This window comes from Lissotriton vulgaris, chromosome 3_2, assembly GCF_964263255.1.
Source record: "Lissotriton vulgaris chromosome 3_2, aLisVul1.2, whole genome shotgun sequence".
Lineage (NCBI taxonomy): Eukaryota > Metazoa > Chordata > Amphibia > Caudata > Salamandridae > Lissotriton > Lissotriton vulgaris.
The window spans coordinates 267,979,469-268,006,678 of NC_141690.1; the positions used below are offsets into that span (position 1 = coordinate 267,979,469).

The 27,210-nt window shown below is 46.1% G+C and overlaps 1 protein-coding gene and 1 pseudogene across 1 annotated transcript in view; one reads left to right on the forward strand and one right to left on the reverse strand.

Annotated features, from left to right (window-relative positions):
• The window catches only part of LOC147725653 (matrix metalloproteinase-21-like), a 547,740-nt gene that overhangs the window by 473,889 nt on the left and 46,641 nt on the right, over positions 1 to 27,210 (reverse strand). The window lies entirely within an intron of this gene.
• LOC147725654 (cytochrome c oxidase subunit FA4 pseudogene) lies at positions 15,138 to 15,584 on the forward strand (annotated as a pseudogene).

The following is a 27,210-nucleotide window of genomic DNA, read 5'->3' on the forward strand; positions in this document are numbered from 1 at the left end:
CTTGTGGAAATAAAATGCTACATATTGATGACCAGCATAAAGACTGCCTGTATTGCCTGTATCCTGACCATTCTGCTAAGGACTGCAAGGTATGTCGTACCTTTTCCACTAAAACCCTCAAGGACCGTGAAGGACGCCTTTTAATTTGGCTCCAGAGGCTGAACGACAGAGACCACCTTGATTCCTCTGATGAAAGTGAAGGTTCTTCGGTCTCTTCAAAATTATCTCTGAAGAGACCAAGGGTGGCTTCTCCTAGCCCTATGGCTCCTCCTCAAAAGAAGACATCAAAGGAGTCTTCAGAGGTTCTGGCTAAGACAACTTCTATGAAGGAAGTTCACACCTTCAAGAAACCAGTTTTGACATTGTCGACGACGATATCGTCGACGACATCTTCATCGTCGAAGAAAGCCATGTCTGCAGCTTCATATGTATCTACGTCGACGAGGACTGTTTCTACATCAACGGCATCATCGTCATTATCCTCGTCGACGACTAAGACCCTATCGTCGACGGCAGGTAAGGCTTTGTCGTCTATGAAAGCCATTAGGAAAACACCGTTGACGTCAAAGACCCCGTCGACGCTGACCTCGCCGACGACATTATCGGCGACGACCTCGACGACGAAGCCAATATTGTCAATGTCCACACCCTCGACGAAAGCATTGTCGACGAAGGGCTCGTCGACGAAAAAACTGTCGACGAAGACATCGTCAACGACAGGATTATCTCTGCCGTCATCGGCGGCCCCGTCGACGATGACTCCACCGACTATGACAACTGTCGACGCTCTACCGCCAACAAGCCCGTCGACGATGATGGAATCTGGCCTACAAGAGACATGCGTACGCCTAAAAATCACAAAAAGGGCGCTGACGCCGGCGTTAACATCACCGGGCCGGGTTCAACAAATTCCTCCAGCATGTCTCCTCCAGGAGGAAGATTCAGACGAGGGCGACATGTTCCAGATGGCGACAAGCCCTTCGGAACTTCATGTGAAATGTCAGAGTTCAGATGAGGAGGAAGATCAGAAGGAGGTATATCATCCGCCACCTACTCCTATGGTTTGTCTTCCAGCATCTTTAGTTACGGATTTGCGGTACCTCATTCAGGATTATAAACAGAGGTTTCCAGAGTCTCCGGCTCCTCCGCCTGCCACAGTAACTCCGTCTCCAAGACCACGGCCTCCACCCTTGAATATTCAGCCGGAAAGATTTGATTTACCACATCCTCCAATGTCTGATGAGGAAGGAGAAGAGGAAGACCAACAGGAAGAGGGAGAGCTGCAGTATACTCAATCCGTACATGATGACTGGGATGACTGTCATTCCCTCTGCCGCATCTCCAGTGCCCGCGCCCATGGATTCACCACCAGGCGACATTGGAGGGTTCCATAATGTGGTTGAGAGGGCTGCTCAACGTTTTAAGATCTCAATGGTCTCTCAAGAACAAGACTGCTTCTTGTATGGCTTCAAAGAACCTCTCAAAAAATAAGTTAGGTCAATACCTGTTATCGATTATCTATGGAGCCAGGACGTTAAAATCATTCAGACCCCCTCCTCTGTACCTCCAGTGATACCTCGCCTGATACTGCACCGGTCTGTTGGACAGGACATCCCAAACCGGATTTAGTGGTAACGCAGGCGGCCCAGAAGAACTCCAGGAATCCTTCGGCCCCTTTATCGGCTCCTCCTGATAAAGAAGGACGAAGATTGGACAACATTGGGAAAAGGTTTTCTTCAATGTCTGCGATGACGGTGAAGGCTGCAAATGCCTTACCGCTTTTGGGACGCTATAATAGGCAATTATGGGCGGATATAGCCCCATATCTGTCAGAGTAACCAGATACATTCAAAAAGGAGGTGAAGAAGATTTTGCTAGATGGTGAAACATCGGCGTCAGAAATAATAGATTGTGAGATGAATATCGCTATGACAGGGTTCTGCCAGTTGGCTGGAGCAGCAGTCTTGCGACGCCAGGGGTGGCTGAAACAACTTCATTCCGACCTGAGGTGCAAACGAAGATATTGGACATGCCTTATGATGGCCAGGTACTATTCGGCTCCAAAATTGATGAAGCACTACAGAATATAAAAAAGGACACGGACACTGCGAGAGCTTTGGGCATTCTCCAGTACAAGAACCAGTCCTTTCGTGGAACTAGAGGAAGAGGGCAGTCTTCCTATAGAGGAAATTTCCAATACAGGTCTTCATACTCTTCCGGCCATGGTCGACCCCAATATCAACAGCACCAACAACAGAGTCAGCAATCTTCTTATGGCAAGTCGTCCTTTCGTGGTAAAGGACAGCGAAAGAACAACGGACGTAGACAATGACATGTTTCTTCAGCCAGTCCAGACTTCATTTCACTCATTAAAAATTGATTTCCCACTTATTAAACAAATTGGATAAAGATTACCACGGACCATTGGGTCCTTCAATTAGTGCAATTCGGCCATTCTATGGAATTCATGCAAATCCCTACTCAAACCCCTCCCCACCCAATGCATCACAAAAATCTACGGCTGCTTCTGCGAGAGATCTCTATTATGGTTCAGAAAGGAGCAATAGAGAAGGTACCTCCATCTCAAAGGGGAAAGGGATTTTATTCTCGCTTCTTTTTGATCCAGAAAAAAGAGAAGAAGTGGAGACCGATTTTGGACCTCAGGGCCCTCAACAAATTCCTGAAGAAGCAGTCGTTTCGCATGGTGACGATCCAGGAGGTCTTACAACTTGATAGACCTTCAGGATGCTTACTTCCTTATCCCGATTCACAGGAATCACAAAAAATATTTAAGATTTGCAGTAGCAGGCAGACACTTTCAATTTCGCGTCCTGCCCTTCGGGCTCAAGTCTGCACCTTGCATCTTCACAAAATGTCTTTCCCCAGTGGCTGCATATCTCAGGCAGCGTCATCACCAAGTCTGTCCGTATCTGGACGACTGGCTGATTAAGGCTCATCCTTAGAAGATGCGTCCAGGGGACTTCCGATGCCTGTCTACGGCTTTTCAATTGTTTGGGTCTCGTACTCGATCAGGAAAATTAGTACTGCAACCTTCTCAGTGCATCAATTTCTTAGGTGCAAAGCTGTTCTAGTGGCTTCAAAGAAGGCCTTGCCGGTACGCCTTTTCAAGTCCCTTGTGGGGATGATGTCATCGTGTATCCTCCTGATTCCTCACTGTCGTCTACGGATGCGACCTCTACAGGAGGCACTCTCGAAGCAGTGGGTCCAATGCACAGGGTCATTTGACAACCTCATAAAAGTGACTCCCCAGATAGTCAAGGCCCTGCAATGGTGGATGTCATCTCGGAACCTTTCTCAAGGCTTGACATTCCTACTTCCAGCTGCTCCTCATATTATCACAACAGACTCCTCCTTGGAAGGTTGGGTAGCCTTTCTGCAAGAGCTGCGGTTAAGCGGAAGTGGTCTCCCTTGGAGAAAGGGCTTCATATCAATCTCCTCGAACTGCGGGCAGTCTTCCTGGCCTTTCAGGCTTTCCTTCCAAGAATCAAGAATTCTGTTATGCTTGTCCGGACAGACAACACTACGACGATGCACTACCTCAACAAGCAGGGAGGGACGCGCTCACTGACACTCTCTCACGAGTCGCAGAGAATCTGGAACTGGCTAATCACAAACAAGGTATCTCTTCGGGCGGAGTACGTCCCAGGGATGGACAATGTACTCGCCGACTCATTGAGCAGACAGAAGACAACATCTCACGGGTGGGAACTGGATCAGGAGATCCTCAACCAAATCTTCTCACGATGGGGCACTCCACAGATCGACCTATTCGCCACAAGATCATACGCCAAATGCCCACACTTCGCAAGTTGGCATCCCCAGTCAGATTCTCTAGGGAATGTATTTTTAATCGCATGGTGCAACGTCTTTGCGTACGCCTTTCTGCCGTTCCCGGTGCTTCCCAGAGTCCTCAGGAAATTGAAGGCGGAGCCTTTTACTCTCATTTTAATAGCCCCAACTTGGCAACGCCAACATTGGTTCACGGAACTCCACCGCCTATCTTTGGAGCCACTGAAACAGTGTCCATCTCTGCTCAAGATAAGAAACCAGCAAGTCCAGCATCCAAATCTGGCATATCTCAGGTTAGCCGCCTGGCTCCTGAGTTCAGAGAGCTTCAGAATTTTAATATTCCACCAGACTGTAGAGCCATCCTAGCTCGAGCATGAGCGGATAGCACCAATAAAACAGACTCTTTGAAATGGAAGAGGTTTTGCATCTGGTGTAAAGATCGAGGAATACACCTTTTCTCTTCCTCTCCGGAACAAGTTTTGCCTTATCTTCTCCACTTGGCAACGTCGGGCCTTGCTCACTCCTCCATCAGGGTCCACTTGGCTGCAATATCCCGTTACAAGAGATCTTCAGCTGGTCTTTCTCTCTGGTCTCACAGACAGGTCAAACAATTTTTGAAAGAATTATACAGGACTTTCCCTCCGGTGAAAACATTGCCACCTACCTGGCACCTTAATAAAGTCCTTATTCAGGTCATGAAGCATCCCTTTCAGCCGGTGCACAGGGCTGACCTGAAATATCTCTCTTGGAAGACAGCTCTCCAACTTGCGCTCACCTCCGCAAGGCAGGTGAGTGAGCTGCAAGCTTTCTCGATTCAGGATCCCTTTCTGCAATTTAAACAAGACAGAGTGATTTTGCGGACAAATCCGAAGTTTATTCCAAAAGTCCCATCAGATTTCAATCTCAATGAGCCTGTGGTTTTGCGTTCATTCAATCCAAATCCCAGTACTGTAGCGGAAAGGTTGTTGCATTCATTGGATCTCAAGCGGTGCTTACAATTTGATATCGTCAAGACAAAGGCTTTCAGGATGTCAAATCAGCTATTTGTGGCTTACAGCACGCCCAGGAAAGGTCTTCCGCTCACTAAACAGAGCATTTCCGCTGGATTTCGGCAGCTATTTCTTTTTGTCATGAACAAGCAGGACATTCCCTGCACTCTAAAGTACAAGCTCATTCTACTAGGGCGATGTCCACATCCATGGCACTTTTCGCAGGTGTGCCTGTCATTGACATTTGGAGAGCGGCAACATGGAAGTCGCCGCATACCTTCACTAGGCATTACTGCCTGGACACGGAGATTATGAAGGATGCTGCGGTGGGACAAGCAGTGCTTCGTCATCTATTTCACTAGAGGTGAGCCTTCTTTCATCCCTCCATCCTTCTCATGTACGCACATTTCTCTATTTTGTAATTTGATGGTATTTATTGTTTGCAACTATGTGCTCCTATTAGTCGCTGGATATGTTATTATCTAATGACTTGCATATACTGTACCATCCGAAATGTGCTTTGTGCATTGCTTGCTACTCTGATTCAGGCTTGTGAATCTATGAAAGACACCCATAATACTGGATAAGAAATGCGTTACTTACCTGTAACTGCAGTTATCCAGTATTGGTGTCTTCCATAGATTCACATGCAACCCTCCCGCCTCCCCTGGAAGGGCTCACCTAATTCTCTCAGTGATACGCCTACTTAGCTTTGTGCGTACGAAGATCTGAGGGACTGAGGCTCCTTCCAGGAGGGTTCTAGAGGGAGGTGACGGCTGATTGGCTCTTTTCTAGAGTGTGGTCCTTTTTACAAAATTACATAGATATGTTTCTAATGTGAGGCCTGTAGGCCTATTTCTCTATATGTCTAAAGGACATTACTTTATTTATGTACCGGGGACTCCCATTCCGACGACGGGGAATGATTCAGGCATGTGAACCTATGAAAGACACCAATACTGGATAACTGCAGTTACATGTAAGTAACGCATTTCTTGCTTCGCCTTGAAAAAGCACCAGGCTATTCTAAGGATGCACTCGTATAAAGGAAGGGACTGTGAACATTTGTATTCAGCATTCCATTTGATCCACTACTAGAACTAGAACCGAAAAATGGACTACAATTAAGAGAGATTTCTGAACTATTTTATTGTTTAAGCTCAATATGTATATATTTACAGTTTACAATAAATATGTTGTTCTCTTCCAGGGGAGCCTCATCAAAGTCATAAGCACATGAATTATCCCGCCATTGCCCGGGACCCCGGAAACACAATCATATATGTGATAAACATATATGCATCGCTCTCTCTCTCTCTCTCTCTCTCTCTCTCTCTCTCTCTCTCTCTCTCTCTCTCTCCTCTCTCTCTCTCTCTCTCTCTCTCTCTCTCTCTATATATATATATATATATATATATATATATATATATTCTCAACACAATTTGTCCTGTCGCAGAGGGAGCGCTTAGCTGGTTGGTGCTGGAGTCGAAGCCAGGACAGGGCTCCGTGTTTGTATTTCACACGAGAAAATTAATTCCAGCACTCCGTTAGTTTTAAGTTTTAGGGTTTATTTCAGTGCTCAAGTACAAGCCTACGCGTTTCGAACCTAATGGTTCCTTCTCACGGCGGCATAAACAGTTGTCCTACTTCACTTTCAGTATTTAAGTGATTGTAGTTACTTAGTGCATTATGGGATATGTAGTTTTTTTACTTACATTTCAAATATAGTAAATTATACATTTGTTCATGAAATTCAAACACAAGCATCTTGAATGTCTCAATTAAGGCTGAGTGCCCTAGATGTAATTAAAGTCCCAAAATTTGCACTTATTGGCAACCAGGCAGTGTTCAGATCTGCACCTTTTGTGAACAACGCATGTTCCAATTTACAAGAATTGACATGTTTTTTGTACTATCATGTGTGCAGAGTTATTTCGTCACTCGGGCTGAGTGCCCTTGCCACTGCCACTATAAGGTCGCCATGAACAAAACTAACATCAAATGTCAGCCAAGAAAAGAATATATAACATTAAGGTAATGATTGCTGTGTTATATGCAATTCTGGAGTCTGTCAATTGATTGCATATCTCTAACAGTGACACAATTTATACTGATACATAATCATTTGCAGTATATAGGAGGTGTCAAGAAATGTTTTTACAGGTGGAAATGAAGCTCCTCATCCCCGTTCAGGCCTGTCGGGATCTTAGTCCTGAACCTCATAATTAGTTTGGATTCCATTCTGCGTAGTTTTTGTTTTCTGTTTCCTCCACGTTCATGTTGTGGGATGGTTGCAAGACCAAAAAATTGCACATCTAGCCATGATTTGTTGGCGTGGCTTGCTATGTGTTTGGCCATTGCATATGTTGAGTCCCCATTTTGTATCGCACGAATGTGCTCCAGGATGCGCTTCTTTAGCAGGCATGTAGTACTACCTACATATCTCTTTCCACAATAGCATTGCAGCATATATATCACAAAGCTGGTTTCACAGGTTATGTTTTCCCTTATTGTGAATACTTTGCCCGCTGGGTCTGTTACAGTCTTGACATTTTTTCCTATTTTGCAAGCTTTACAGTTTTTGCATCTTACAAATCCTTTATTTTTGTCTGATAGCCAGTTGTTGGTTTTTTTAGAGTTTTCAAAATGGCTATGCACCAAATGATCGGAAAGGTTCAGTGCTCTCCTATAAGTTACTAGAGGTCTTTCTCCAATGTTTTTGCCTATGTCTGGGTCTTTTTGAATTAAATGCCAATATTTTTTCAAGATTGTCTGTATCCTATAGCTTTCTTTACTGTATGTGACAATCATCCTTGGCAGTTCGTCATCTTTGTCTCTATCCTGTTTGGTGAATTTTTTCGTGGGTAGTAGGGTTTCAGCTCTGGTTTTCTTTCTGGCTTTTTCTTCACCTTTTTTGATATCTTGATATTTGTATCCTCGTTGTGAAAATCTTACTGTAGTTTCCCTGAAGTTTTTTTCTTTTTCTGTTTCCTCCGAACAATTTCTTCGCATTCTTAACAGTTCTCCATATGGAATGCTTTCTTTCAATTTTCGAGGATGGAAGCTGCGTCCGTGCAATAGGCTGTTTGTTGCTGTTTCCTTCCTGTGAGTTGTTGTCTGGATTTGATTATTGTTAACATATACTTTTGTGTCCAGGAACACAACTTCCTTATTGCTGATGGTATGTGTGAACCGCAGGCCTACAGTATTATTATTCAATTCATCGAAAAAATCTTGGAATTCTGACCTGGTTCCCTTCCATAATAGGAAAAGGTCGTCGATGAAGCGTAGCCATAATGCTACCTGTGCCATGTACTGGTCGTTTTCTTCTCTCCAAGCCACGCTCCTCTCCCACCACCCCATCATGAGATTCGCATAGCTTGGAGAGAAGGAAACTCCCATGGCTGTACCACACTTCTGCCTGTATACCTTTTTGTTGAAGAGGAATACATTGTTATAGAGGCAAAGTCTGATCATTTCGATCAGCATTTTGGAGTGTTCTCGTTCTTTTATTGGGCACTGCTGCAAGAAGTACTGTATCGCTTTCACGCCTGTCTCGTGCTCTATTGACGTGTATAACGAGACGACGTCTATTGTCACTAGTAGGTAATTGGACTGCCATTCAGTGTTCATCAAAATACGCATGAAATCCCCCGTGTCTCTGATATACGAGCTCAAAGTCGGAACTATGGGGGCCAAAAAATAATCAACAAAGATTGACACATGTTCATACAGGCTGCCACAACTGGAAATTATGGGTCTTCCGGGAGGTTTTTCTAAAGTCTTATGAACTTTGGGGAGGAAATATATTGTGGGGGTGATTGGATGTTCCACCATCAGAAATTTTCTTTCCTCCTCTGAAATAAGTCCATTGTCCTTCCATTCATTCAGTTTGGTTCCCAGTTCTATTTTATAGGTCAATGTTGGGTCCTTGGATAGACATTCATAGTTTTTGGGATCCTTCAGCTGGCGCATAGCTTCTTCGATATAATCTGTTTTGTTCATTATCACTATGTTTCCGCCTTTGTCGGCTGGTTTGATTTCTATAGTTGGGTTATTTTTCAAAGTTGTTATGGCTAGCCGTTCTTGTTTACTGAGGTTTTCTTTTCCTTTTGATGAGATCGATTTCATTTTATCCAAATCATCCAATACCAATTCATAGAATGTGTCTATCTTGTTGCCTGGGTTCATGATTGGACAAAATTTGGATTTATTCTTAAGTCCGGTCGATCTTCTTTTGTTAGTTGTGGTGTCCATTTCAATTAGTAGTTGCGTGTCCGTGATTTGGGATGATGTGATGTCATGAGTCAGTTCATATGCAGTGCGTAGACATGGAATTTCACCTATAATCAGTTCCCCACTTGTTTCATCTGTGGGTTGGACCTCTTGTTGTGCCGGTTCTTTGCTCGGTTGAGGATGCTTGGTAAAATGTTTCCTGAGTTTCAACTTCCTCACATATTTGTACAGATCAATTTTCGTATCCACAATGTCTTGATGTGATTCAGGACAGAACGATAGACCCTTATTCAAGAGAGTTGTTTCCGCTTGATTTGGTTTATAGTTGGACAAGTTTATAATCAGATTTGGTGGTGTTTTATCGCAAGGCTGTTTTACTCTTATTTTTTGGTTTGTTTGCGATTCCGCAGGTTGTACCCGCTTGATTTTGTTTCGTCCTCTCCTTGTTTTGCGTTTTGTCCTCTTGATGGGAATGTTCCTCTCCCCATTGGTCTGGATGTTTGATAATTTCTGTTTCTTGATTTTCCTTTCGGAGCTTGTTGTTCCTGATAAGTCAGGGTTAGTTCCTCTAAAAAAGTGAACCTTCTCATGTTTCTGCTGGGTCGTTGTTCGCCATCACTGACTTCAGATTATGGCTCACTTCCAGAGGTTGTGGGATCTGCCACTGGTTTCCAGTGTTGTTTGAGGATGTCAAATTTCTTCGCAAACGTCAGGATGGTACCAAATTCATAGTCATCCTCGTCCCTGCGGAACTTTCTTTGCTTTCTCAGTTTGACTTCTTCCTCGTGTTTGTCTAGATTTTTTTCCATGTCACTGCGTAATTTTTTAAGGGTGCTCTCATCTTCCTTGATGGCTGTAATTTGGTTTTCTATATCCCTTATCTTGTCATGAAATTCTTCCACATCTTTCCTAGCGTATTTTATTATAATTAGCATCATGTTGCGCGAGCAACCCATGTTGTTAATGCCCCATTCTTCAAGCATCTCTGGTTTGGTGTCAGGGTGATTGGGAAGTGTGAAAATTCTCAAGCCTCTCGGAACCATCTTGTATTCTATATACTTTTCCAGAGTGATTATTTCCCAAGATCTGGAAATTTCCTTGCGCATTAGTTTTTCTAATTGTGCAAACAGTTGTTTTCCAGAGGTTACTGTTGGTTGTTGTTCTTTGCCGGCTTCTTCCCTGCGTTCTGGTCTGTCTTTTCCTTTTTCAAACAGACTCTCTGCTGCTGTTGCTCTTTTTGCTACGCGCTCCTCCATGATGAATTACTGATTGTTTTCCAATTGTTATATCTGATTCAATTTTTTCACACTTGGCTGTGTTTTGGTGTAGTTTGTAGCGTAGGAACTGCTGTTGTTTGCTCCAATTACTATTGTTTAACAAAGTCTTCCCTCTGCTGGGAACCTTTTGGTACTGCACTGTATTCTCACTAACGCGACCTCAGTAAAAACGATAATGTATCGCTACTGTCACTTCAAATCTCTTTACTTAGAGTCATTGGTAGATTCGGCCGCACCTCGACATGTGCTTTCGCCGCGTTTCACTCCCACACACAAACGCTCGCTTACCTGGGAGACTCCCGGTCGTGTCCGCGTCCTCCGACTCGGCACTCCGGCGCTCTACCAGTCGGTGGGAGGAAATTTTTCCGGCTTCACGATCTCTCTTCTTCCTCTTCTTCGGTCAGGAAGCCCTTTCGCTCGACACCGCTTTATTCGTTGTTTTCACGGGTCAGGCGGGTTTCGCCGGGTTTCCGCTTGTCACGAAGGGAGATGGGCTGGTTACATGTCGGGCTCTCCTCTGTTGATAAACACTCAACACAATTTGTCCTGTCGCAGAGGGAGCGCTTAGCTGGTTGGTGCTGGAGTCGAAGCCAGGACAGGGCTCCGTGTTTGTATTTCACACGAGAAAATTAATTCCAGCACTCCGTTAGTTTTAAGTTTTAGGGTTTATTTCAGTGCTCAAGTACAAGCCTACGCGTTTCGAACCTAATGGTTCCTTCTCACGGCGGCATAAACAGTTGTCCTACTTCACTTTCAGTATTTAAGTGATTGTAGTTACTTAGTGCATTATGGGATATGTAGTTTTTTTACTTACATTTCAAATATAGTAAATTATACATTTGTTCATGAAATTCAAACACAAGCATCTTGAATGTCTCAATTAAGGCTGAGTGCCCTAGATGTAATTAAAGTCCCAAAATTTGCACTTATTGGCAACCAGGCAGTGTTCAGATCTGCACCTTTTGTGAACAACGCATGTTCCAATTTACAAGAATTGACATGTTTTTTGTACTATCATGTGTGCAGAGTTATTTCGTCACAATGGACTTATTTCAGAGGAGGAAAGAAAATTTCTGATGGTGGAACATCCAATCACCCCCACAATATATTTCCTCCCCAAAGTTCATAAGACTTTAGAAAAACCTCCCGGAAGACCCATAATTTCCAGTTGTGGCAGCCTGTATGAACATGTGTCAATCTTTGTTGATTATTTTTTGGCCCCCATAGTTCCGACTTTGAGCTCGTATATCAGAGACACGGGGGATTTCATGCGTATTTTGATGAACACTGAATGGCAGTCCAATTACCTACTAGTGACAATAGACGTCGTCTCGTTATACACGTCAATAGAGCACGAGACAGGCGTGAAAGCGATACAGTACTTCTTGCAGCAGTGCCCAATAAAAGAACGAGAACACTCCAAAATGCTGATCGAAATGATCAGACTTTGCCTCTATAACAATGTATTCCTCTTCAACAAAAAGGTATACAGGCAGAAGTGTGGTACAGCCATGGGAGTTTCCTTCTCTCCAAGCTATGCGAATCTCATGATGGGGTGGTGGGAGAGGAGCGTGGCTTGGAGAGAAGAAAACGACCAGTACATGGCACAGGTAGCATTATGGCTACGCTTCATCGACGACCTTTTCCTATTATGGAAGGGAACCAGGTCAGAATTCCAAGATTTTTTCGATGAATTGAATAATAATACTGTAGGCCTGCGGTTCACACATACCATCAGCAATAAGGAAGTTGTGTTCCTGGACACAAAAGTATATGTTAACAATAATCAAATCCAGACAACAACTCACAGGAAGGAAACAGCAACAAACAGCCTATTGCACGGACGCAGCTTCCATCCTCGAAAATTGAAAGAAAGCATTCCATATGGAGAACTGTTAAGAATGCGAAGAAATTGTTCGGAGGAAACAGAAAAAGAAAAAAACTTCAGGGAAACTACAGTAAGATTTTCACAACGAGGATACAAATATCAAGATATCAAAAAAGGTGAAGAAAAAGCCAGAAAGAAAACCAGAGCTGAAACCCTACTACCCACGAAAAAATTCACCAAACAGGATAGAGACAAAGATGACGAACTGCCAAGGATGATTGTCACATACAGTAAAGAAAGCTATAGGATACAGACAATCTTGAAAAAATATTGGCATTTAATTCAAAAAGACCCAGACATAGGCAAAAACATTGGAGAAAGACCTCTAGTAACTTATAGGAGAGCACTGAACCTTTCCGATCATTTGGTGCATAGCCATTTTGAAAACTCTAAAAAAACCAACAACTGGCTATCAGACAAAAATAAAGGATTTGTAAGATGCAAAAACTGTAAAGCTTGCAAAATAGGAAAAAATGTCAAGACTGTAACAGACCCAGCGGGCAAAGTATTCACAATAAGGGAAAACATAACCTGTGAAACCAGCTTTGTGATATATATGCTGCAATGCTATTGTGGAAAGAGATATGTAGGTAGTACTACATGCCTGCTAAAGAAGCGCATCCTGGAGCACATTCGTGCGATACAAAATGGGGACTCAACATATGCAATGGCCAAACACATAGCAAGCCACGCCAACAAATCATGGCTAGATGTGCAATTTTTTGGTCTTGCAACCATCCCACAACATGAACGTGGAGGAAACAGAAAACAAAAACTACGCAGAATGGAATCCAAACTAATTATGAGGTTCAGGACTAAGATCCCGACAGGCCTGAACGGGGATGAGGAGCTTCATTTCCACCTGTAAAAACATTTCTTGACACCTCCTATATACTGCAAATGATTATGTATCAGTATAAATTGTGTCACTGTTAGAGATATGCAATCAATTGACAGACTCCAGAATTGCATATAACACAGCAATCATTACCTTAATGTTATATATTCTTTTCTTGGCTGACATTTGATGTTAGTTTTGTTCATGGCGACCTTATAGTGGCAGTGGCAAGGGCACTCAGCCCGAGTGACGAAATAACTCTGCACACATGATAGTACAAAAAACATGTCAATTCTTGTAAATTGGAACATGCGTTGTTCACAAAAGGTGCAGATCTGAACACTGCCTGGTTGCCAATAAGTGCAAATTTTGGGACTTTAATTACATCTAGGGCACTCAGCCTTAATTGAGACATTCAAGATGCTTGTGTTTGAATTTCATGAACAAATGTATAATTTACTATATTTGAAATGTAAGTAAAAAAACTACATATCCCATAATGCACTAAGTAACTACAATCACTTAAATACTGAAAGTGAAGTAGGACAACTGTTTATGCCGCCGTGAGAAGGAACCATTAGGTTCGAAACGCGTAGGCTTGTACTTGAGCACTGAAATAAACCCTAAAACTTAAAACTAACGGAGTGCTGGAATTAATTTTCTCGTGTGAAATATATATATATATATATATATATATATATATATCACCTCCAGAGCGGTTCCTTCGCGGGAGTTTTTTGCAGCGCTCTCGCATGTGCGGTATCCTGCGGCAGAACCAAGCCGCTAATAATCACAACAACTTTTTTCCCGAAGGGGAAAAAACAACGGGTCGCACAACCAGCTTGGATTTAAACAGCAATCCTTTTTATTTCTTTCTTTCAAAGGGCAACAGACGCATTAGATCTACGCGTTTCGGTGTCACTCCACCGAAACGCGTAGATCTAATGCGCCTGTTGCCCTTTGAAAGAAATAAATAAAAAGGATTGCTGTTTAAATCCAAGCTGGTTGTGCGACCCGTTGTTTTTTCCCCTTCGGGAAAAAAGTTGTTGTGATATATATATATATTGTTTTGTAGGATTTCGTTTTGATAGCATTTTTTTTATCTGTGACAGGCCTGTGAAACGCTCCAATTCACAGTGCACTTCTGATGCACTTAAGAGTGCGCGTTCAGTAGTGTGTGAACTCGAGTTTCCCTACTTTATTTTTCCTTGCAATATTATATAGCGCAAACTCGACAACATGGCATGAGCACAATTTACATTACAGAACACATCGATTTGTGGTAGCCACGGGGAGGCAAAGCGATTTGCCTGGAATCACAGGATGTTGAGCTGATGCCGAGATTCGAACTTAGCTCCCCAGCTCTAAAGTTCGCAATTCTAGAACTTGTGGCGGGAGGTGTGTCTAAAAGTGTATGTCGGTGCTGGCCATCAATGAGAGAGACCTGTGCGTTTTTAAAATTGGTGGTGAAAAAATATGAGTATGTTGCTGGAGAAGTGGGCCGCCGTGCCACCAATGTACTTACCGGGGGAGGGTGAACACCCATTATTCCGCAACTTTCTTTCTGCATACCATCTCTCCGCATACTTTCATTACGAAAGTACCATGACTCCGCAATGCCATTATAACGTATGGCATTACATTTTATATGCTTTTACCACGCATACATTTACAACGAAATTTGTTGTAAATGCATGAATGGTAAAAGCATGTTTTTGTTAAATGTTTGGATAAGGTAAGTATGGGTATTGGGGTATATGTTTTGGGGTACTGAGGTATATGTTTTGGGGTGTTAGGGTATTTTAAGGGTTCAGATATAGTTTTGGGTTATGGGGTACAGGGGTAGTTTTAGGGTTTAGGGATAGCTATGGGTTTTGGGGTACTGGGGTATTTTCAAGGTTCAGGGCTAGGTTTGGGTTTTGGGGTACAGGGGTATTTTTTAGGTTCAGGGCTAGGTTTGGGTTTTGGGGTACAGGGTTATTTTAGCGTTCAGGGCTAGGTTTGGGTTTTGGGGTACAGGGGTATTTTTAGGGTTTAGGGGTAGGTTTGGGTTTTGGGGTACAGGGTATATTTATAGGGTTAAGATGACAGAGGACAGCCTCCACCATGTTTCCTACCATGCTGAACCATGCTAAGAAGCATCCGAGCTTGATCCCTCTGTTTGCCTTTGTTGGACTCAGAGCTGTTGGTTCAGTTATGTATGCACTTTGTGTGACGATGAGAAGCCCTGACGTCTCCTGGGACAGGAAGAATACCCAGAACCTTGGAGCAAAAACAGCCCCAACTACCAGTACAAGTTTTACTCTGAGACCATAGACTACAAGAAACTGAAGAAGGAAGGACCTGACTATTAAAGCACCCCCCTCCCCCCCCCCCAGTGATCTGTACAGAAGAATGATGGTCTTCCACAAGCCGATTAACACAAATCAGTCCGAATAATGTTTTCTGTTGCTTTGTGATTGGTTATGTGATGTAAATTGAAGTTGCTTTATTTAATCCAACACATTTGTAAAATGTGTTCTACTGCTCCATGTTTGGGGTGTATACATTGAATACATTTACAAATGTATAGGGTTAAGATGGGTTAGTGTTTAAGGGTGTTGGGGTATTTAAGGAGTAAGGGTGGGTTCTGATTATGGGGTGCAAGGGTATTTAAAGGGAGCAGGGTGGACACCCGGAGCTGGAATGTACAGAACGTGGGAAGAAAAAACAAGGAAATATCGGGCACAACGCTCGCTTTTGCTTCCATAATCCCGCGCCCCGCACACGCCCACGCCCCCAGCACACACTCCCAGCACACGATATTAGACATGGCATTAAGGGCAGAACGTACCACATGCCCCCAGCGTTTGTCATGCCCCCAGCACACGCCCACATCACAACGCAGACACGCCCACAAGGGACTACTTTGCTGGCATGGTTCTTTTACCTTTTAAATGTATATGGTGGGCGTCTGCATAGCCTACGTCCTTCTGCTGCAACTGCCCTTTCCAATGCTGTATTGGGTGTTGTGATTGGTGCTGTGGTTCCTGAGATTACCCGCCTCAAAGGTTTGGGCTCTCTCTTTATTATATTAGTATATATATATATATATATATATATATATATATATATATATATATATATATATATATATATATATTTTCAACCAAGGGTTGCAGGTGTCCCACGATACTGCCAGAACGAGAGGGCGTCTCGCTAAAGCCAGCACCTGCAAGCTGGCAAAACACGACAGCTAGTTTTTCTCCAGGTAAGGACAAAAGAGTGAGACATCTCCGGGATAAACTGCAGCTGACTTTTATTAGTTCCAGCGCTCTGTGTACCACAACCTTGAAACGCAAGGCAGACGCGTTTCGCATAAATAGCTTCCTCAGTGCCCGTTTCAAAGTTAAAACAATGTCCTTGGGATCTGCTGATGTTTAAGCTGATATTGTGGCCACGCCCAGTCAGGTGGTTACTTGCCCCTCCTCCACCTAAGGGGTTGCAGGACATCTCGCTCTCCACCCCCCGGCTGCTGCATCTTGGGAGTTGGAGTCCTCCATGAGTGCCTATACAGTGATAGGGTCTCTCAGGCAACAGGTGAAGCCCCAAACCAGGTTGGATGGTGGGCCCCACTCCTTCGCAGTTCCTTTGAGGGGTGTAAGTCAGTTCCAGTCTCCCTTTTCAGGTAAAAGCTTTGCCTCCTCTCTCCCCTTGTGCCGGTAACCTCCGTTTGGAAATGTAGAGCGTCGGGGGGATATCGCGGTGTAGACAATACTTCAACCAAGGGTTGCAGGTGTCCCACGATACTGCCAGAACGAGAGGGCGTCTCGCTAAAGCCAGCACCTGCAAGCTGGCAAAACACGACAGCTAGTCTTTCTCCAGGTAAGGACAAAAGAGCGAGACATCTCCGGGATAAACTGCAGCTGACTTTTATTAGTTCCAGTGCTCTGTGTACAGCAACCTTGAAACGCAAGGCGTCTGACCGGAATCCCTGCGAGTGTGGCTTGTGTTTTTCACCCGCGAGCCTTCATACAAAGAATGGTCCCATCACCATTTGTTGCCGCACCCGCCATGGAAGAGTGCATGAGCGCCTTGATGGGAAAGGGAGCCTCGCAGCAGAAACTGCAAACGCTAAACACCGCAAAGCGACGACCTGGGAGGAGTCGACAAACGGCAAGCATACAGGTTGTTGGGAGTATGGATATACATCCGTCCCCTGCTTCATCACCGCGACGCCGCCTGGCTGGCGAGGGGATTCCAGACAACTGCTTTTCGACTGCAGCTGAGGACCCGGGAAAAAAGACGCAATACGCGATAAAGATTAAGGGCAGGAATACAAGTACCACCAGGCACTGCGGGAAATGCCCAGCCCATCCAGAGGCGTGTCTTCAAATTTAAAGAAAGGTGTATCCTGCCATCTTCCTGTAATCAGTTCGTCGTCCTCTGAAGAAGAAGGCAGGAGCCTTCCAAACGCGTCAGGATATACAGGACGAATCAGGACAATTAATTAACTTTTTCCTGTGTCTCCAAGCTATACTAGCATGCTGTTGGGAGAATAAGCTTTTGACCGGAATCCCTGCGATTGTGGCTTGTGTTTTTTACACGCGAGCCTTCATACATAGAATGGTCCCATCACCATTCGTTGCCGCACCCGCCATGGAAGAGTGCATGAGCGCCTTGGTGGGAAAGGGAGCCTCGCAGCAGAAACTGCAAACGCTAAGCACCGCCAAGCGACGACCTGGGAGGAGTCGACAAACGGCAAGCATACAGGTTCTTGGGAGTATGGATATACATCCGTCCCCTGCTCCATCACCGCGACACCGCCTGGCTGGCGAGGGGATTCCAGACAACTGCTTTTCGACTGAAGCTGAGGACCCGGGAAAAAAGACGCAATACGCGATAAAGATTAAGGGTAGGAATACAAGTACCAGGAGACACTGCGGCAAATGCCCAGCCCATCCAGAGGCGTATCTTCAAATTTAAAGAAAGGTGTATCCTGCCATCTTCCTGTAATCAGTTCGTCGTCCTCTGAAGAAGGCAGGAGCCTTCGAAACGCGTCAGGATATACAAGAAGAATCAGGACAATTAATTAACTTTTTCCTGTGTCTCCAAGCTATACTAGCATGCTGTTGGGAGAATAAGCTTTTGACCGGAATCCCTGCGAGTGTGGCTTGTGTTTTTTACACGCGAGCCTTCATACATAGAATGGTCCCATCACCATTCGTTGCCGCACCCGCCATGGAAGAGTGCATGAGCGCCTTGATGGGAAAGGAAGCCTCGCAGCAGAAACTGCAAACGCTAAGCACCGCCAAGCGACGATCTGGGAGGAGTCGACAAACGGCAAGCATACAGGTTGTTGGGAGTATGGATATACATCCGTCCCCTGCTCTATCACTGCGACGCCGCCTGGCTGGCGAGGGGATTCCAGATAACTGCTTTTTGACTGCAGCTGAGGACCCGGGAAAAAAGACGCAATACGCGATAAAGATTAAGGGCAGGAATACAAGTACCACAAGACACTGCGGCAAATGCCCAGCCCATCCAGAGGCGTGTCTTCAAATTTAAAGAAAGGTGTATCCTGCCATCTTCCTGTAATCAGTTCGTCGTCCTCTGAAGAAGGCAGGAGCCTTCGAAACGCGTCAGGATATACAAGACGAATCAGGACAATTAATTAACTTTTTCCTGTGTCTCCAAGCTATACTAGCATGCTGTTGGAAGAATAAGCTTTTGACCGGAATCCCTGCGAGTGTGGCTTGTGTTTTTTACACGCGAGCCTTCATACATAGAATGGTCCCATCACCATTCGTTGCCGCACCCGCCATGGAAGAGTGCATGAGCACCTTGATGGGAAAGGGAGCCTCGCAGCAGAAACTGCAAACGCTAAGCACCGCCAAGCGACGACCAGGGAGGAGTCGACAAACGGCAAGCATACAGGTTGTTGGGAGTATGGCTATACATCCGTTCCCTGCTCCATCACCGCGACGCCGCCTGGCTGGCGAGGGGATTCCAGACAACTGCTTTTCGACTGCAGCTGAGGACCCGGGAAAAAAGACGCAATACGCGATAAAGATTAAGGGCAGGAATACAAGTACCACCAGGCACTGCGGCAAATGCCCAGCCCATCCAGAAGCGTGTCTTCAAATTTAAAGAATGGTGTATCCTGCCATCTTCCTGTAATCAGTTCGTCGTCCTCTGAAGAAGAAGGCAGGAGCCTTCGAAACGCGTCAGGATATACAAGACGAATCAGGACAATTAATTAACTTTTTCCTGTGTCTCCAAGCTATACTAGCATGCTGTTGGGAGAATAAGCTTTTGACTGGAATCCCTGCGAGTGTGGCTTGTGTTTTTACACGTGAGCCTTTATATATATATATATATATATATATATATATATATATATATATATATATATATATATATATATATATATATATATATATATATATATATATATATATATATATACCTGATTGAAACAAAGAGATAATAAACTTACCTGATATTCGATGCTGCCTGGTGGTCCATGATTTCTGCTGTGCTGCGAACCGGAGAGACAGAATCTGCTGTGCATATATATATATATATATATATATATATATTTATATATATATATGCAATAAACGAGCAAATGCAGCCTTCCGTACCCTAGAGCTGACTAATTCTGTAAGGACTTCCCTGTATATCATAAGCAGTACATTAAAAAAACAGTAAAAAACAACAGCAAAGCATGTTTGAAAACTGTTTTAATGCTTAGCACTCAGCACAAACCCATCATTAGGACTAAAAGCATTGACAGCTCACAGGCTGCATTGCAGAAAACATAGCCCAAAAAGGCTGAAAAGCTAACTCATAGCAACATAGTAATAAACTGGCACCGTGCCTTTAAGGCAGCCATGACCCCTAGCTTCCCATCATGCCTCAGTGGTGACAATTAGGTCAGTTGTTCTTTCCGGCTCCTTCAGGAAGGACCCTGGTTACACAGCTCCACGTCTTTCTGATTTTTGTCAGAAATAATCTTCTTTTCTGGATTTTTGTGCCTTACTTCAACGTTTTACTTCTTAGGAAGTAAGGTTCTGTCTTTTTTTGACAAGATTTGGCATTTTTTCCACTCAATATGCCATCTCTTTTTGACCCCTGCCCTTTTTGTGGAAAAAAGGCCAGGTCAGACTCTCATGAAGTCTGTATACTTTGTCTACCCAAGGACCATGATCCCAACAATTTTCCCCATTGCCAGTCTTTATCTAGGAGGACTCTGAAAGACAGAGAAAGAACCCCTTTTTTTGGACTGGCAGAAAAAGAGAAGATTTCTTCCAGAGGCAGGTCACCGGTGAGGAAGGGCTCCAAGAGGGCTAGATCTCCTGCTAGGAGCAGGATTCGTCATTCTTCCTCTTCAGCGTCAGGCTCGGCGCTGAGAAAGCTACCACCGGTGGGTCATATGTCCAAAAGAAGAGCGTCGACGGCGGGCACGCTGTCGAGAGAACACCGCTCAGGTATGTCAATGCATTCAACGTCAAAGAATCCTCCGCCTTTGTCAACCTGGCGACGATCGGCGTCGAGGAGCAGACGCCCTCCGCCGTCGTCAACTCGGCGTCGAGGAGCAGAAGTCCTTCGCCTTCGTCAACCCGGCGACGATCTGCGTCGAGGATCAGGAGCCCTCAGCTGTCAACATCTCGGCGACAATCGGCGTCGAGGATCAAAAGCCTTCCGCCGTCGTCAACCAGGCGACGATCGGCGTCGAGAGGCAGAAGTCCACCGCCGTCGTCTTCTCGTCGTTCGATGTTGAAGGTCCCGCCGTCGTCATCTCGATGCCGATCGGCGTCGAGGATCAGAAGCCCTCCGCTGCCATCAACACAGTGACGATCGGCGTTGAAGAGCAGAAGCCGTCGCCGGCTCCATGGCATTCGGCGTCGAGGCACAGAGATACTCCGACGTCTTCGGCGAGAGTTGACGTCGAGGAACAGAGAATCGACGTCGAGACCGGTTCCAACACCTGCCCGATAATCGACGTCGAGAAGGGGGTCAAAGTCGGCGTCGAGGAAGGCTCTGTCAGAGCAGGTCATACGCTCGACGTCGAGGCCGGCATCAGTAATATCTAGAGAGGGCTCGTGATTTTGGTGACTGAATCAGCGTCACAGCACTCATCCTCTCACTCCTTGAGATGCCCTTCATCGCACTCGCCATCTGCAGCCCCATAGCGACATTCAGAGAGGTTGCGACAAAGATCACCTTCTCATCACAGGGAGGCCTCCCCTTCTGTTCACCTATCTCCGAGATGGCTCCTTCCCCTCAATCACTGTAGCAAAAATCCTACAGGAGCATCTCAAAGAGAAGAGGAATACACCAGTCCTCTCCACAGATCACCTTTGCAGCGATTAGTGCAAGAGGTGGATAGATCGCCTTCAGCCAGACATAGGGACCGCATGGGCAGATCGCGAGAGCGCAGGCCTTCCAGTTCCCGTCACAAAAGGAGACGGTCTCCTACATGGTCTTCCTCCTCCACTCGCTCCTCTAAAAGGGACTATTCACCCACTCTATCGGATAGTCCTCTATCAAGAGTGTCTCCGATAGATGACATAAATACATACCACGATGTACTTCAGAGAGGAGCAAAAAGACTTAACATTGAGATGTCAACTCCTCAGGTTGTAACGACAGTGATTTTAGAGACGTTGCATCAAAAATCTGCGTCCTGACCGTTGCTCCCGCTGGTTCCTGGTCTTCTGGAACCAGTAATAGACATTTTCTAACTCTGTCCACTATTAAGGCTGCACCGGCTAGAATTCAGAAGAAGTACAAGACGGCAGGAACAAACCCTGTATTCTTGAAATCAGACCCGCCTGCGGACTCTGTTATCATCGCAGCGGCAAGAAAAACGCACACAGTTGCGGCATCTTCATCAGTCCCTCCGGACAAAGAAAGTAGGTCCCAGGACTCTTTGGGACGGAAGGTTTGCGGGTCTGCAGCATCATCGCTAAAAGTATCTAGCGCAGCAGCTTTATTAGGCCGCTATGACAGAGCCTTATGGGACTCCTTTGCACGTTTCAAGGCGAAACTTTCTAAAGAAGATCAGAAGGATTTTGAGGAGGTCATCACAGAGGGATCCCTTGTGGCCAACCAGATGATTAACACGGGAGCGGATGGTGCTATTCTGTCGGCACATTCATATGCGCATGAGATTTGAGCTAGAAGGTCGGCCTTGTTAAGACCAACAGCTCTTAAACCAGATGCAGAGCAGTGAATTCTGAACCTTCTTTTTTAGGGGCTCCTCCCTGTTCGGCGCCCACACCGATGAAGAGATGGCTAGGATGAAAGCTGAACTAGACACTCTCAAAGCGGTGGGATTAGAGAAGAAGAAGAAATTCAAACAGAGATACAGACCCAACCAGCGCAAGGGCTACCACCAGAGGATTCAAACCCCTCAATGGTCCCAAAGCAAAAACCAAGGCAAATCACAGTTCCAGGGCCGTAAGTCGAACAGAGGTAGAGGAGGTCACCAGCAGCAATCCTCTAATACAGCCAGATCAGCAGGGAAGCAATAATCAGGAGCTTCCTCTGGCGCCGTTGCCCACTCCAGTGGGAGGAAGTGTATCACATCAACTGAAAGAGTGGTGCAACATAACATAAGATCGTTGGGTGCTCAGTATACTGCGCAATGGATACGCACTACGTTTTCGTTTGCCTCCAAAGGACATTCCTCCGAAAAGATCTCGTCCTCACCAACTATAGCTACTCCGGCAGGAGGTGATAACCCTTCTACGAAAGAAAGCCATCAAACAGGTTTCTCCCTCTCAGTGAGGAAAGGGGGTTTATTCCAGTTATTTTCTTCTGCCAAAACGAGATCAGGAGTACCTATTCAGACATATCCTGGACCTTCAACTGCTGAACAAACTCAACTTGAAGGGAAAGTTTTGCATGTTGGCGCTTCATCAAATATGTCCACATCTGCAAGCAGTAGATTGGATGTGTTCGATGGACCTCCAAGACGCGTACTTGCACATACCTATCGTGCCATGTCATCCCAAATACCTACGATTCGTAGTCGGCAGCAAGCATTATCAATTCAAGGCCCTGCCCTTCGGGCTGAAATCTGCCCCACGAGTCTTTACCAAGTGCATGGCAGTAGTTGTGGCAGCTCTGCACAGAAGGGGTCTGTTTGTTTACCCTTACTTGGACGATTGGCTCCTGAAAGGGCCATCTCCTCAGAAAGTAAGGACCGATTTTCAAGTCTGCCTGATGCAACTCCGCAGGCTGGGTCTTCATGTGAACATGGAAAAATCAGGTTCGAGGCATGTGGGCTGCTGAATTCATATCTGTGCATAGATCGCCGCCTAGTGTTGGGTCCGGATGATCGCACATTGTTGTCCTGGAAGAGTCTTCGAAGTATCACGAGATAGGTGGCTCCTCCCCTGGACTACAGTGCGCATGGGCATCGACTCCATCCTCAGATTGTTTTTTTCCGCCATTGGGTTCGGATGTATATTGGTTCACTCTAGTCGGAATCGATAAAAACTTTCTTATGGCCAAAAGGCCTTTAGTTTTCTTCGTCGGTATAGTCTTGCGTTCGGTGCCTGATTCTTCCAGCTCGGTTCCGAGCCGGATTCCAGAGAACCACGTCCTTTCGATGCGGAGGGCCCAGTCGACGCTACAGACCCTATCGACTGATCATCATGGAACGGAGCCCGTTCAAGAGATGTCCCATGTGCAACTCCAAGTATCCCCACATCGACGTCCACCTGGTGTGCAGCAAGTGTCAGTTGCCGGATCATGATGAAGCCAGTTGCATGGCTTATTCCCGTTTTAGATCCAAGAAGACGCTTAAGCATCGACGCGCTGCACGCCAGGAGGCCCAGCAAACTGCACCGGCGCCTGTGGACATCTTCGATGCTGGGGATGATGAGGGAGCTGACCGGGAAGTTGGTGAAAACCTGTCGAATCCCGCGTCGGAGGTCGACTATAACTACGACGCGGACGCTGAAATGCTCGAAGCGGAAGAAGTCGTCGACGAGATAGGAAACGACGACGGGGCCTTTGGGGCCATGGAAGACAGCTCAAGCGAAGAGCTAACTCAAACTGACATTGGGGCCGAAAAGCTTCAAAAGGCTCAGGTCGAGGGATCGCCACTAGGCCTTACCCAAGATCTTACAATGGGTTCTACGGCCCCGCCTTCGGGCTCGGCTACGGACATTACTATTGAGCCGCACCCTGCAAAATCGAAACCGAAAGTAAAACCAACGGTCTCGACGCAAGCGAAAGCACTGGTGCCCCCTTGAAACCGAAAGTGCGCATTACTTTGGGCGGATCGAAGGCCTCGGAGCCGTCGGCACCGACGAAGCAGAAGGGTGTTGTCGATCCGAAGACACAGGTCAAGGGCGTCGAGACGAAGTCTGCCACGCCGAAGACAAAGGTCAAGGTGGTCGAACCGAGTAAATCGGCGTCGAAGGTGGTCAACACAAACAAGGGACTCAGTGATCCAAAGGTTCTCGAGACTCTGCGTCAACATGACAAGGCCAAAAGCGGCACAACCCACGAGTCCACGTCTAGTGGTGCCTCGAAGGATCCCGTCCACTCGGCGCAGCCGGCCGCCGCTTTCTCCAAGCAGGTGGCGGACTCCCTAAAGCGCATCAAGGAGAAGGCCTCGACTGTCGGCCCGTAAGATCCTCCACCTTCAAAGCCGGTCGAGAAACGTCAAAAAGCGTCGACGCCCATTCACTTCACGTTGCCGCCGAAAGTGGCGCCAAAGGCTTTCACTCCTAGGATGGGCGCCAGCGTGCCTGAGAAGGTGCCCTCAGTGCCGAAGTCGACGACTGTGGTACCAACCTTAAAGCATCGACAGTCTTCCTTGGAAGAACAACAAGAACACTTTATCGATGCCGAAACAGGCAGACTTTCCCTCCATAAACGGAAAATTGCCCCGGAACAGCCAATGTCCTATAAAATTCCTTTAAAGAAAAAGAAGGATTCCACTTCAACTCCTGTTCTTGTGGAACCACTTTCTCCACATTGCCATGATGTCTCACCCACTTACTCTGACGTGGACGCTGGGGAAGGTGATGATGATGAAGAGTACAGCTATCCTGTCTACACAGACCCTGAAGATACCAATGAACCCTGGGCAGCTGGTGCTGACCCAGGTGATCCTCACTCTGCCCCAGACACTCAACTCTATGCTGTAAAAACGTTGCCTACAGAGGATTCAGCGGCATTTAATGCCCTCATTGAAAGAGCGGCTAAAAATCATGACGTCCAGCTCCATGCTGACCCCATTGAAGTGGACTTTCTTTTTGACACCTTTTCCGTCTCAGAGAGAACTGTCAAGACTCTGCCTATGTTGAAGGGTGTCTTAAAACATGCTGGGGAAATCTTTAAAGAGCCTACCAGAGCCAGGGTGATAAACCCTAGGATTGAGAAGAAGTATAAACCAGCACCTACTGACCCTACTTACATCAAGGGACAGTTACCTTTGGACTCTCTTGTTGTTTCAAATGCCCGGAAGAGGGCTAATTCTCAAACAACGGGTGATGCTCCTCCCCCAGATAAAGAATATAAGGTGTTTGAGGCATCAGGGAAAAGGGTGGCAGCTCAAGTGGCCAATATCTGGCACATTTCAAATACACAAGCACTTCTAGCGAGGTATGACAGGGCACACTATGATACACTGGAGACCCTGTTGCAGCACCAGCCAGACGATTACAAAGAGGCAGCTGAGATGCTCATCCAAGAGGGAAAGCTAATATCCAATGCTTCTATTAAATGTGCACTGGACGCGGCTGACACCGCGGCCAGAGCTGTCAACACTAGCGCCATGCTGAGACGACATGCCTGGCTCAGAATCTCGGGATTTAAGCCAAAGATACAGACCACTATTCTTAATCAGACAGTAAACCCTGACCATCTGTTTAGCCCAGAGGTGGACACCATTTTGGAAAATATAAAAAAGAACACTGAAACTGCTAAGTCCATGGGGGCCTTGCAGTCCCAGAAATTCAGGGGTGGTTCTTTTTGTCGCTCAAGCACTAGAGGTGTTTCCAGAGGCCAGCTCTCCCAAACCACGCAGTACTATAAAGGCAACACGCAGTCCACATACACCAAATAAAGTCGAGGTGGATATCGTGGAAACAGCGCCAAAGGCAGGGGTCGTGGAAACAACAACTCCAGATCTTCTGCCACCAACAAACAGTGACGCCTTGTCACTACCCCCGACCACGCAACACTGGTCGGGGGGAGACTTCAACAGTTCCTGCCAGTCTGGAAATCCATCACCACAGACAGGTGGGTCACACAGCTCATACAGTACGGTTATTGTCTGGAGTTGTAAATGTAAATGTAAATGTAAATGTACATGTATTTATATAGCGCAAATTACCCACATCGCAGGCATCTAAGCGCTTGCTTAGGGAACCCGTCCTGGTATTCCCCTGTGAGATGACCCCGGCAGGGTATCCACAAGGTGAAAGCCAGGCATCCCGCCACGAGGGGCCGTTGTGGAGATTAAGCAAGCTATTGCCCAGAGTGTGAACCCGTGAGTGGAGTAGGCACCGGAGCGAGAATTATCGAGTCCGTGGAATTATTGAGCCCAAGACCCGTCGAGGCGGGGAATTGAACCCTTGTCCAGGGCCGATCTCAGCTTCCGGGTCTGCCGCCTCAAACCCCTGAGCCACACTTCTCCACCCTGGAGTTAACATCCACTCCACCCAACAAACCCCCAAGACACCGTCCTATGTCCGCCAAGCACTTGCACTTATTGCAGCAGGAGGTCATCGTCATGCTGCAAAAAGGGGCAATCGAGCTCGTGCCTGTGGAAGAAAGAGGCACAGGAGTTTACTCACTGTACTTCTTGATACCAAAAAAGGATGGGTCCCTCAGACCTATACTGGACCTCAGACCCCTCAATCAGTACATTCTATTGGAGCACTTTCACATGCTGACCCTGCAGCAAGTACTCCCGTTGCTCAGTCAGGGGGATTTTCTCGCAACCTTAGATCTGAAGTATGCGTATTTTCATATTCCGCTGCACCCGTCACACAAAAAATACCTCCGGTTCACCATCCAAAACCAACATTACCAGTTCAAGGTTTTGCCTTTCGGGGTCACAACGGCACCCAGGGTATTCACAAAGTGCCTGGCGACGGTGGCGGCGCACCTAAGGAGACAAAACATTCACGTCTACCCTTATCTGGATGACTGGCTCAT